Source organism: Tachyglossus aculeatus, chromosome X4, assembly GCF_015852505.1.
Source record: "Tachyglossus aculeatus isolate mTacAcu1 chromosome X4, mTacAcu1.pri, whole genome shotgun sequence".
In the NCBI taxonomy this organism is placed as follows: domain Eukaryota; kingdom Metazoa; phylum Chordata; class Mammalia; order Monotremata; family Tachyglossidae; genus Tachyglossus; species Tachyglossus aculeatus.
The window spans coordinates 32,573,681-32,586,596 of NC_052098.1; the positions used below are offsets into that span (position 1 = coordinate 32,573,681).

At 40.1% G+C, this 12,916-nt stretch overlaps 1 non-coding gene across 1 annotated transcript; it reads left to right on the forward strand.

The window, feature by feature from the left end:
* LOC119948430 lies at window positions 1-138 on the forward strand. Its single transcript, XR_005456826.1, has one exon. It is a non-coding gene; the product is annotated as a small nucleolar RNA SNORA7 (small nucleolar RNA).
* The last annotated feature ends 12,778 nt before the right edge of the window (window positions 139-12,916 follow it).

Sequence of the window (12,916 nt, forward strand, 5' to 3'; positions counted from 1 at the left end):
CCCCTCTCAGGGTCACTCCTGGAGAGTTTCCAGTACTCTACCAGTCTCAGCTACGGGAGGGAGAGTCAAGGAGAGGCCTACCTATTCCATTCCTAGCTTGAGCAGTGGCTAGCAAGTGGAAGGCAATCTGCTACAAGTCGAAATTCACCCATGCTGGGCAGCAGCGGCATGGGAGAGGGTCAAGGGTGGAGACTCGAGTTTACTGTGCGGAAGGGGACAATGTTCCATATTCTTTACCAAGAAAACTCTATGGATACACTACCGGAACGATTGCAGATGGAGAGTGGGGCATTCTGAGAGAGATGTGTCTGTGGTGTCGCTATGGGTTATAAATGACTTGGTGGCATAAGATAAAACAAGACCTTCTTCAGTTCCAAATCATATCTTTATGTCCCTCTCGCATATCACACCACTCTTCCAGCTGTACCAACCTCCAGCCCTGAATTCTGTGGCTAGGTGTCAATGGGTTATTGTTTCTCAGCATACTGAGTGGCTTAGTGGAAACAGCACGGGCTTGGTAGTCAGAGGACATGGGTTCTAATCCCAGCTCCACCACTTGTCTGCTGTGTGACCTTGGGCAAGCCTCTTAACTTCTCTGTGCCTCAGTTACCTCATCTCTAAAGTGGGGATTAAAACTGTGAGCCCCATGTGGGACAACCTGATTATCTTGTTACTACCCCAGCACTTAGAACAGAGCTCAGCATATAGTAAGTGCTTAACAAATACCGTAATAATAATCCCTAATATTGCTAGGCCTTTGTCCCTTTGGCCCAACATGCTAAATCTCCTTGTCCAGCTTTATGCCAAGTAGAAATTGAGGAACCAGATTTGATATGTAGCTAATTATAAAATTTAGCTAAAATAATGAAACCTACTTGTCTACAGGCCATAAATTGGCTAATGTAAGTTTTTGTGGAAAATTGAAGAATAGGGGCCTTATTCCAAACTTGCTTGTCTTCATCATCTTTTGGGATTTGAGGTTTCAGGAAGATTGTAAACTCCTCGTGGTCAGGGATTGTGTCACTACCAACTCTATTGTGTTGTACTTTCCCAAATGCTTAGTGTAGTGCTCTGCTCATGGTAAGCTCTCAATAAATACCATTGATTAATTTAAGGCACTCAGTTAGCTCTCTCCCCCATATATATCCTTCCTCCTCTCCCACTGCATCCCAGGGTCGCATGTTTCATTCCTCTCATGCCAGACTGTTCACTGTGTCTCATTCTAGACTGTAAGCCCTTTAGGTAGGGATTATCTCTGTTGTCGAATTGTACTTTCCAAGTGCTTAGTACAGTGCTGTGCACACAGTAAGCGCTCAATAAATATGATTGAATGAATGAATTCATACCTTGGGAAAGCAGCGTAGCCTAGTGGAAAGAGCATAGGCCTGGGAATAGGAGGACCTGGGTTCTCGTCCTGGCTCTGCCACTTTTCAGCTGTGTGACCTTAGGCAAGTCACTTTAATTCCCTGTGCCTCAGTTTCCTCATCTGTAAAATGGTAATGAAGAACAATTTCTCCCTCCTACTTAGACTGTGAGTTTCTAATGTGAGACAGGGACAGTTTATGCCCTGATCATCTTGTATTTACCACAGTGCTTAGGACAGTGCTTGGCACATAGTAAGCTCTTAACAAATGCCACAATTATAATTTCTATTATTATTGTCTTTTGTCGTAGACCTCTTGCTCAGACCTTTTCTCCAACTTGGAACCCCCTCTCCATTCTTCAAGGGCCTTCAGAAATCACATCACCTCCATTAGACTTTTCCTCATTAAAATTTCCATCACCACTGCAGACCCTTTGTAACCTAAGCACTTGGATATTCACACTTAGTACATATGAGTACACTATTGCTTCCTCCTACCTGTAATTTACTTTAGTATCTTTTGCTCCCTCTAGATAGTGAGTTTCTTGAGGGCAGAGGTCTTGCCTACCAACTGTATTTTAATCTCCCATTCATTTGATGATGATGATGATGATGATGGCATTCATTAAGCACATACTATGTGCCAAGCACTATTCTAAGCACATTTGGTAGGGTACTCTTACAGAATAACCACTCATTAAGTATTATTGAATTATTAATGTTCCCAAGCATTCTGCATTGTCCATACAACAATTCTCTGAATGTTGTGATACCTAAATTGAGGCCATACTGAGGCAGTCACAGCAATGAAACTAAGCAAAATCAGTGGGTGCTAAATAAAGGTAGAATGACCATTTTTGACAAGATAATTACAATTCAGGGACATGACATTTGTGTTGGCTATCTAAAGGTTAGGTCAGACTGGCAAAAAAGAAAACTTTCTATCTCATTGTTGTCCAGCTAGGATGAGGGAAATGTACTGGTCTCGGGGTTATACTGCTGGTGACTAAAATGCCAGATCCAGTTCTGCCAGAGAGCAAATTTGACTCACGGAGCCTGCTTCAACAATATATTGTTTCTTAGAATTCTTAGAAATACAAATAAAACAACTTGTTCTACGATCACAACTAAAGGGTGAAACAAGCATTAGCACCACTGTTAATATAGATGACAACTACTAAGCTATTTGGAAGAAGATTAAAGGAATCGAAACTTTGTTTTCAAATCTACTTTTTCATAGAATCCTATACAATAAAAAAGAAATAGTAATATTAAAATATTGGCCTACATCAATATCTCCCGGTCGTGCCCAGGAGTCAGAAGTGGGGAGTCCTGGGATATATAATAATGATGGCATTTGTTAAGCAAAGCACTGGTCTAAGCACTGGGGAGGATACAAGGTGATCAGGTTGTCCCACGTGGGGCTCACAGTCTTCATCCCCATTTTACAGATGAGGGAACTGAGGCACAGAGAAGTTAAGTGACTTGCCCAAAGTCACACAGCTGACAAGTGGCGGAGCTGGGATCAGAACCCATGACCTCTGACTCCCATGCCATGCTCTTTCCATTGAGCCACGCTGCTTCTCAGGCAAGGGGCACAGCTGGGATTAGAATCGAGCTTCTTTGATTCCTAGGCCCGAGCTACTTTCCACTATGCCACACTGCTTTTGAGTCTTTGCTATCATTAGGTTGCAAATAAAAATATCAAACAAATCTGAGGTCATATTAACTCCATACATTGTCTTTTTGTAAATCCGTCTTGCTGTTGATTTAGACTATTAGCCAGAAAGATAGGAATTAACTAAAATTAACTTATTTTTAGAGCCTGTTGTTGTTGTTGTGTTTCATCAAATGATAATTATTGATTTGGGTTGGAAGAATTTCTATTTTTAAATGTATGTATGTTTAAATTATTATTATTGTTATTATTATATTTGTTAAGAACTTAGTATATGTCCAGCGCTGTTCTAAACCCTGGGGTAGATACAAGTTAATCAGGTTGGACACAGTCCCTGTCCCACATGGGGCTCACAGTCCAAGTAGGAGGTAGAACAGTTATTGAATCCCCATTTTACAGATGAGGAAACTGAAGCACAGAAAAGTGAAGTGACTTGCCCTAGGTCACAAAACAGGTAACTGGCAGATCGGGGATTAGAACCCAAGTCTTCTGACCCCCTGGCTCATACTCTTTACACTAGGGCACACCACTTCAGTGTATTCTATAAATGTACTCGGTAAATGTTTCTCAGAATTCTTAATTGATATGCACCTCTGAATCTATAATATCTTCTTTATGTTTTCCTTCTTCACTTTCAAAATGATTTATGTTACCAATCAAGAAACAAAACTCAAAATTAATTGGATGTTTGCACTTTTTCCATTTTCAGTGCCTGCTGCACTAATGAATATGCTGCAGTGATAATTCATTGCGGTTTTCTTTTTTGTGATCTAATTTTATCTGTCATAGTTTTAACAATTAAATATATTAATTTTGAAACATACTTTCTTTTATTATGACACAAAGTCAAAACAAAAGAGCTAGAATTGAAAACACTAAACTTGGGAGGTATATCCATTTCTTATACTGGACATGTTTAGATGATATGTATTTGCAATAATAGGAAATCATGCCTGCTCAACTCTTCTCTAGGCTAATATCTGTTATCCACTTACATTTTGAAGATAGATGATTTAAACCATAGCCGCTAGAATCTGTGAGCAGTAACACTGTGGGCACCAGATGCATGGAGTGGGGTGTTGGGAGTGTACCTAGATTGTAGTCAGTTTAGGTGACCCTGGAGGGTAGTAAATGTCTTGCGAGTCTTAAGCCTAAAGAAAGATGAATGATGTTGGTCCTTTCTGTCCCTTTCTGACAAGAATTGTAAGGTTGTCCAATCCATTCTCCCTTAGCTTGAGGGTTGTTCCTGAAGAGCCTCTTGTGACAGAAAACTCACACTGAAATACTCGTGTGTTGAATGATTCAGCACATATGGGCATAACATTTCATCTGACACCACACCAGACAGAAATATGTTGTGTGGAGAATGTTCCCTAAATCCTCAATAATATGTTATGCAAAATAGGAAATGAAAGCACATGTTGTGCTATAACTAATCATACTAAGGCAGGGTTAAGTGGCGACATAGGGAAAAGGTCAATGGCTCCTAAATCCTAACAAGATCTACCCCAAAGTTTGGGAGGAGAGGGTTGAAGAAGTAGAAGAAATTTAGCAAGGTTGCTCATTCTGTGTATATAAACATGTTTATGTGGCTGTATCCCAATTACGCACAGTAATGTGGCTAATTAAAGCAAAGAACTGAAATACACAGATAATCCCAAACCTTAATTTTAGATAATGGCTTTGTGAGTGCCGAAGTGGATTCTTGCCTTTTTAGTCAAGAGAATGCCTTGAGGTTCCGGGCATGAAATCATCCAGCTTCTGGTGCTGAGACACAAGAAGATTGGACATTGGCTTATAGCATAGTTTTCCTGCAGCATAGGAATGTTCTAAAACATAGTTTTTCTGCCCCCATTTCTAGAGAAAATAGAATTATCAGATTGCATAGCAAAGTTAATGTAATTCCTGATTATTTAGGTTGACTCCAGTATATAGAAAGTAGGTAAAGTTCTTGAGTCATTCTCTTTTTCCTAAGCAGTATAATTCTAGGCTCCAAATTTCCCAAGAAGTAAAATTCTCTCCATTGTAGTTGAGAGTATACAAAATGCTTTAGCTTCTGGTGATGTGACATAATGAGGTCACACTTTGGCCCAAGTAGCCCTATAAGAAAGTTTCCCAAACCCTATCCTTATATCTCCTTTTACAGACAAGATCAAATTCACAAAGATGTAAAGCAAATTCAGATAATCCCTTAAATTAGTAATATGGTAGAAGCATGAGCAGGCTAGAAATTATAATTAACTAGAAATGATAAACTCCTCATTAACCTGCAAGCTCGTGGAAGGAAAGGATCAGGTCTTTAATCATGTGCTCCTAAATGACTAGTACCATGCTCTGTATAGACACTCCAAAAATGCTTTTGTGGCTGCTATCACCCCAAACTTCTCTAGTGCTAAAGTGGGTTCCCCTCCATTTTAGAGTAATGCATAAATGAAGGTGACTCCACTGATGGTGAAGTTTACTTATGGTGTGACAGAAAGGCCAGTGTGGGACTGACAGTCCTAGTCATGCCATTTACACACAAAGATGCTTTCTTGTCATGCTGGTGTATTTGCTGTTTTTGGAATCTAGTACTGCTTTCAATTTTTGCCTCAGTCTCAAAACTGTTTTGAAGCTTTTGCTTTCAGCTGAAAATCTTGTGAAGGATCGGAAGTGCTTTCTAACACTAGTGTCTTGTATTCTTCAGCATGGTGGCATAGAATAAAATAAAAAGGCATGGACATACATTACAACCCCATTGGTGATGTGGAAGGCATTGACAGGGCACCCCCAATTTATTATTTATAGTGTTTATTTAGTACTTACTGTGTGCAAGGCACTCTACTACCCTGTCCTCTCTGACTTTATCACCATAGACAACACCACGATTCTCCCCGTCTTACAAGTCCATAACCTTGGCGTTATCCTTGATTCAGCTCTCTCATCCTACCCACATACTGAATCTGTAATGAAATCCATTGGTTCTAGCTTCACAGTATCCCTGGAATCTGCCTTTCCTCTCCATGAAAACTGCTACCATTATGATCCAGGCACTTATCTTTCCTGCCTTGACTTAATAATAATAATGGTATTTGTTAAGTGCTTACTAGGTGATACAAGGTCAACAGGTTGTACCACGTGGGGTTCACAGTCTTAGTCCCTATTTTACAGATGAGGTAACTGAGACACAGAGAAGTTCAGTGGCTTGCCCAAAGTCACACAGCCGACAAGCAGCGGAGCTGGGATTAGAACCCATGTCCTTTGACATCCAAGCCTGTGCTCTTTCAACTAAGCCACACTGCTTTTCTGCATCAGCAGCCTCCTTGCTTCCTGAATCCAGCCTCTTCCCCTTTACAGTCCATACTTCATGGTGCTGCCCAAGTCATTTTTCTGAAAAATATTTCAGTCCATATCTCCTCAGTCCTTAAAAATATCCAATTGTTGCCCATCCATCTCGGCATCAAAAAGAAACTCCACCATCAGCTCAAGGCACTCAATCGGCTCTCTTCTTCTTCCCTTCTTCCCTTGCCTTTCTTCCACTACAACCCAATACACACACTCCTTTCCCCTTAGGCCAGCCGACTAACTCTCTGTACTTTGATCTTGTCCATCCCACCACTGATCCTTTAGCTATATCCTCTCTTGGGCCTCCCCTTTCATATCCAACAATCCACCACTCTTCCCACCTTCAAAACTCTTCAAAAATCTAAAATACTTTCCCAAGTGCTTAGTAGAGTGTACTGCACACAGTAAACATTCAACAAAAATAGATTGTAAAAAATACCCAGGACGTGGTCCCTGTCTTTTCAGGGGATCTCAGTCTAAGAATAGGATGGGAACTGCTTGGTGACAGTCATAGTAGAAACAGTGAATTACTATAAATACAAAACAACCTAGAAGACAACATAAAAACGCAGAGTCCAACAAGCTGGCTATAAATTTACCCCAGCTCTTAGAATAATGCTTGGCATATAGGAAGCACTTACCTATTATCATTATTATTATTATTAGTGATAAGAATAATAATAATAGAAACTGAATGGACCTTCTCAAATTTACATCAGGTTTTGGTCTGAAGTGATTCTGGGTGCGTGTGGTCAATTGTATGCTCTAGTGCCAGTCAAGAAGAACTTGTATAGTGTCCTGCTTTCAGAAAATAGTGAGATATTGCAATAATTACAGAATTCTGATTTTTCACCATTCTGTTTAAGATGGTGAGGACGATGGCATTTTTGAGATTCTGTGCACTGAATCTTTTCAGCGTTAGCATCTCATCACTTGTTGAGCATGCCCTTATTTTGATTTGCATATCACGATGTAGTTAGCAGTAGGAGGAGAAGGAGGAAGAGGAGGAGGAGTAATAATATTTGTTAAGTACTTACTGTGTAGTTGTAGGTTTCTTTTCCAAGGTCATGAAGTGGTACAAGGTGTTATTAATGCATTACTTGTTTTTCTACAAATAGTATTTTTGTCTCTAGTCGTTTTCATCAAAGCATTCTTAGTAATTTTGACAAGCCATGAACAGTGTCTTGATTGGCTTAATGGTAAACACATGTCAGAGAAATGCCCATTTGCTGTTTACATTGGAGTTCATAAATGCAGTTCCTTTGTTTCAACAGGGCTCATGTGTTGCTTCTCCTTGCACGTATTTTCATTCTCCATAAATCGAACATTGAACCCCATGGTGCTATTAGGTGTTTTTGATCCAAGCCCTGTATTATCTGGTTCTAGATTCCCTGAGGTGAGGAAAGCTTTGTTGCCTAATTCCAAATAACATCAATCAGAAGTCTATCAGAACCCTCAAACTTAGAACAATTTTTCAGAGGATCTGCTATTGCTTTCTCCAGACCAGTTGTGTTCACCTCCCAGGTTCCTGTTAACACAGTATACTTTCCTGTGGAAATTGTGTGGAGGAAGGCTGAAAAATTTAAAAATCTGTACTGCCACCAGCCTCTCTGACAGTGTGCCTTGAGGTGGCTTTCTCATGCGCTTACGGTCCAAAACTGGCCCTGGCTGGGGAAGGGATCAGATGATGTTCAGCCTTGCACTCTGCTCTGTTTGGCTACTGTAATCTATGCATCTTTCAGACCGCTCCCTACCCCATTATGACACACAGTAGTCCCTTGGTATTCCTGGAGATTGCAAAAGAGATGAAACTGAACAGACAGCAAGGAATGGAGACTAGGGGTGAACCACAGCCTCCCATTTCAGTCACAGACTTGAATGTGGACCTAGCCAAGCGTGGATAGGCAAAATATACATGAATACCAAGAAACTACTGTAACTAGAGTGACACTATTGTTTGTTGGAGGGAGCATTCTCAGGATGCCTTTCTTTTACTCACTAGATAGATGAAAGATTCATACATTCATTCAATCATATTTATTGAGCACCTACTGTGAGCAGAGCACTGTACTAAGAGCTTGGAAAGTACAATTGAACAATAAAGAGAGAAAAGCCCTGCCCACACCAGGCTTAGTGCTGTAATATAGGAAAGTATTCAGTTCATTCACCAAGTAAGGGTTTACCAGTGGCAATAACATCTCACATGACCATCAGCTTGTCAGATGTTGGATCTCATGTGATTAATATGTTCCAAATCTTCATTGCAGTTCATCAATTTGTGTATATACTCCCAAATGAGAGTGGCAACTAAGGCATATTTGGAAGGCCAGATACAGGCCTGACTGAATCCAAACCCTCATAACTACTCCTCAGGAAAAGGAAGATCTGCTCAGTCAATGTGGGCTATTCTTTATCAGGTAGCCTAGTTTCACTTTGTTTTAATCTGTGAGGAGCAGGGTGGGTAGTGGAAAGAGCATGGACCGAGAAGTACCAGCTCAGTCAGTTGCCTCGTGGGTGACCTTGGACAGCTCACTTAACTTCCCTTTGCCTCAGTTTCCTCATCTGTAAAATGGGGATTCAATACCTATTCTCCCTTCTACTTAGATTGTGAGCCCCATTTAGGATAGGAACTGAGTCCAAACTAATAAACTTGTTTCTACCCCACCACTTAGAACAGCACTTGACACACATAAGCACTTAACAAATACCATAAGAATAATATCAGTGTGGCTCAATGGAAAGAGCCCGGGCTTGGGAGTCAGAGGTCATGGGTTCGAATCCGGACTCTGCCATATGTCTGCTGTGTGATCTTGGGGAAGTCACTTCACTTCTCTGAACCTCAGTTACCTCATCTGTAAAATGGGGATTAAGATTGTGAGCCCCATGTGGGACAACCTGATCACCTTGTATCCCCCCCCCAGCACTTAGAACAGTACTTTGCACATAGTAAGCGCTTAACAAATACCATTATTATTATTATTATCAACTCCATATTTGGCCATTTCACTTCCCACAAATGCTGCGTGATGACTGTTCTCATCTTCATGAGTGTCCTGGGGTTTCATGTGAGATTGTTGCTTTGTTAATATTACTTTTTCCTATACATTTTCACACTACAAAAGTTAAAAGTTAAAGTCTACTGGTTAGCTCAATTTGGTTTGGACGAGGTACTCCCTTTCTAGCTCCTTCTCCATTCCAAATGAGCAGTGAATATATAAATTGTATTGTTCAGAAGCTTGAGGTGTTGCTGGATGGTGCTGTTGCAGCTGCAATCCTATAACCAATATCCTGGGTCCCATATTAGTACAGGACCCTTGTTGAGAATAGGATAGGGGTTATGCGCTTATTTTTCTAGTTGTGGGAATGAGTCATCCTGAGCCTCCAAATATGAATGTGTACTGTATTTCAGAAAGAGTTGTGGAAAGGTGGTACTCAAACAATTCTGTCCCATCAAAAACCCCATCCTGGGCCAAGAATCATTTTGATATTTTCTCTCTCTTTGAAATGACTAAAGCCCAGTACATGAGTTCTGAAGAGGGCTGCATGGCTCCTTTTAATACAAGGGGAAAGGTGTCTCTGGCAAACACCTGCTTCTCTGCTGGAAAGCAGTTATTTTCAAAGGACAGCACAGTCAAAATTCTGCTTCATTTGTTGTCTTGTTTGTGTACTTTCTTTGTTCCCGGACTACGAACAATTGAAATCTTTGGCATTTATGGAAAGAAAGGCTTTGGAGAAGGAAAATCGATTCACGGAAAAGTTGGCAATAATAAATTCTACCATTGCATCAGATCTCAAAACCACCTTTTTTTTGCCAACCATCTAAGATTTGTTCCTCAAACGTACGCTGATATAAAATTTTGAGCTCACATTTTCGATGACATGATGGTCCTCTTTGATGTAACTTCTAAAACCATTTGTGTTTAGGTTCACTATTAGTTACAAAGAAACGTTTTAGCTGTAAAACACAATAATTATGATTTTATTTCAATGTAACACTTTGAGTGAGCAAATAGTTTCCTCCTAAGGATCTTTAGTGGACAGGCAGCTATTAGGAATGAGAGTAGAGCAGTATACTACACACCCCATGCCACCCTCTGGTCTACCAACTGTATTGTTTTCTCTCAAGTGCTTAGTGCAGTGTTCTGCACACAGTAAGCAATCAATAAATTCCATTTATTGATTGATTCCAAGTCCATCCCTAGTTATAATGTAAGCAAAAGGACAGCTGAAGACAAGTAAATGGAGGAAAGGAACCAAAAATCAGGCATCTAATTCTGTCTCTATTGAGCCAATTAATGTGTATCTTCCATCATTAAAGCAAGCAGGTTGATAATAACACTTTCCCTGCTTCAGTAGTTTTAGTGGGGAGATATGGACTGAACTTTTTTAGAAAAATAATCTTAGCAGCAGAGTGAAGTAAGGACTGGAGAGGGGAGAGAGAGGAAGCAGAGAGGTCAGTGAGGAGGTTGATGCAATTGTTGAGGTGGGATATGATAAGTGCCCTGATCATCTTGGTAGCAGTTTCAGTAGAGAAGAAGGGGCAGATTCTAGGGATTCTAGGGATGTTGTGAAGTAGGAATCTTCTGTAGATTAATTCTCACTAGTTATGATTAGCAAATTATTAAAGTAAGGAAGTTTTGATGTGTAAATAATGAAAGTGGACTGACCAACATTTGATATTGTACATAGCAATTTTGTTTTTATGGTTCTCAAACAAATGGTATGACACTATTTCTTTATGGCAATTTTTTCTTTTACCGAGTGGTAATTACCACCAAGGATTAAACCACTGTTGCTGAACCCTTTAAGCCGTCTGCCACTGAGTCCAGAATGTGTTTTTATATTCTGGGTTAATGAGAATTTATGAAGAGTTTAAACCTTTTTTAAAAAATGAAAGAGTACCAGTTTGGTAGAAAATTGATTTAATTTATAATGCAGACCCCCTTGCCCAGAAACTTGGGGAACAGTAGAGATATGTTTTTGGAAGTCTGGAAATTGTATGCCTTCTCATATTAAATAGAATAAAATTTTATACTATTCAATAGTTTGAAATTGTTACTTCATAAATAACAAAATGGAGAATTTCAACATAATATTCTCTTTAATTTCAGAAACTATTTTAGGTCAAAAGGAAGCATCAAATTTGATAATCTGCCTCTGAGGTACTTAATTTGTAAGATCTTTAGTCTGTAAGATGATTAAGCTTCATTGCTATTAGGGCAATGTATGTTCATTCTCTTTTAAGTGCTTTTATATCATTCCAGGCCACAGACTGTAGTCATCCATTTGGAAATATCTTGGCGAATGTAATCTACTTTGGGACAGTCAATAATATGGATCAAGAAAAAAAGATGAAAAATTGAGTTCACACCCAGTTTAAAATAATGAGAATCATTTCAAAAGTGTTTTTATTGATACAGAGTTTCAACCACCCATCCTTTTTTTGCCCTCCCCCTGCCCCACCCCAATACACACACAACTCCCCTGGAGGGGTAGAGAGGTGATGTGATTTAAGGTGATTTAAAAGCTGTGTGACCTTGGGCACATCAATTAACTTCTCTGTGCTTTCAGTTTCATCTGTAAAATGGGGATTAAGACCGTGAGCCCCAAGTGGGACAGGAACTATGTCCAACCTGCTTAGCTTTTATCTACCCTAGTGCTTAGTACAGTGCCTGGCACATAGTAAGCACTTAACAAATACCATGAGAAAGAGCAGAATTTGGATTTTTTAAGTTTCAACTGAACCAAAGGAGCCCTGCACTGGATGTGTAACCCCAGGACTGGCATCTCCTAGGAATGCCTCTGCCTGTAGCTGGAAGTACATTGTTATTGAACTCACTATTAATATCTCTGAACTCTCGGTAGAGTATTCTGAGCCAGAAAGATTAATGGAGTTCTCAGAATTAGTAGTTTTGCCATGTGGAACTAAGAACTTAGACTTGGTGTCTCCACACTCTTACCCAATATAAAGCCAAGTAAGTCGATGGAAAATCTGCTATTACTGAGCACAAAAGGATTAGATGTTTCATAACACTGACAATAACTGAGATCACGTATTCCAAGTAGATTACATTTAAAAGAAAATAAGGTTAAATGATCAGGTGCCCATTGGCTGAGGTACATTTAATTGGATTATAGGCAGACCTGGGTGTCCTCTGATCTTCCTCTACCCAGTTGAAAGGTTGATGAGAGACACATCTTCTGATTGGTCCTGCAGACAGGATCTGATGGATTGAAACATCTGCCAATCTTCTAACCCAGAGAGAAATTTCTGCAGTTAGCTTGTTTGTTCTGAAGTTTCATTAAAATCCCCTTTTGCATGGCAATTGGGAGATCAGAGCGAGGCACACAGAGACTGAGAAACAAATACCACATATGGAGAGCCACGATCGTGGCTGCCATGCCCACAGAAGATTCCAGGGGACAGGGAGGAGGTGGGGGAATATCAAGCCTTTCTGGGAGGGGTAGAAGCTGGGCCCACCAGAATGCCCCATCCCATTTTCCCTGGCTCCACCCCCTCATTGTTTGTTCAGCAGCTAACATAGTTTAAA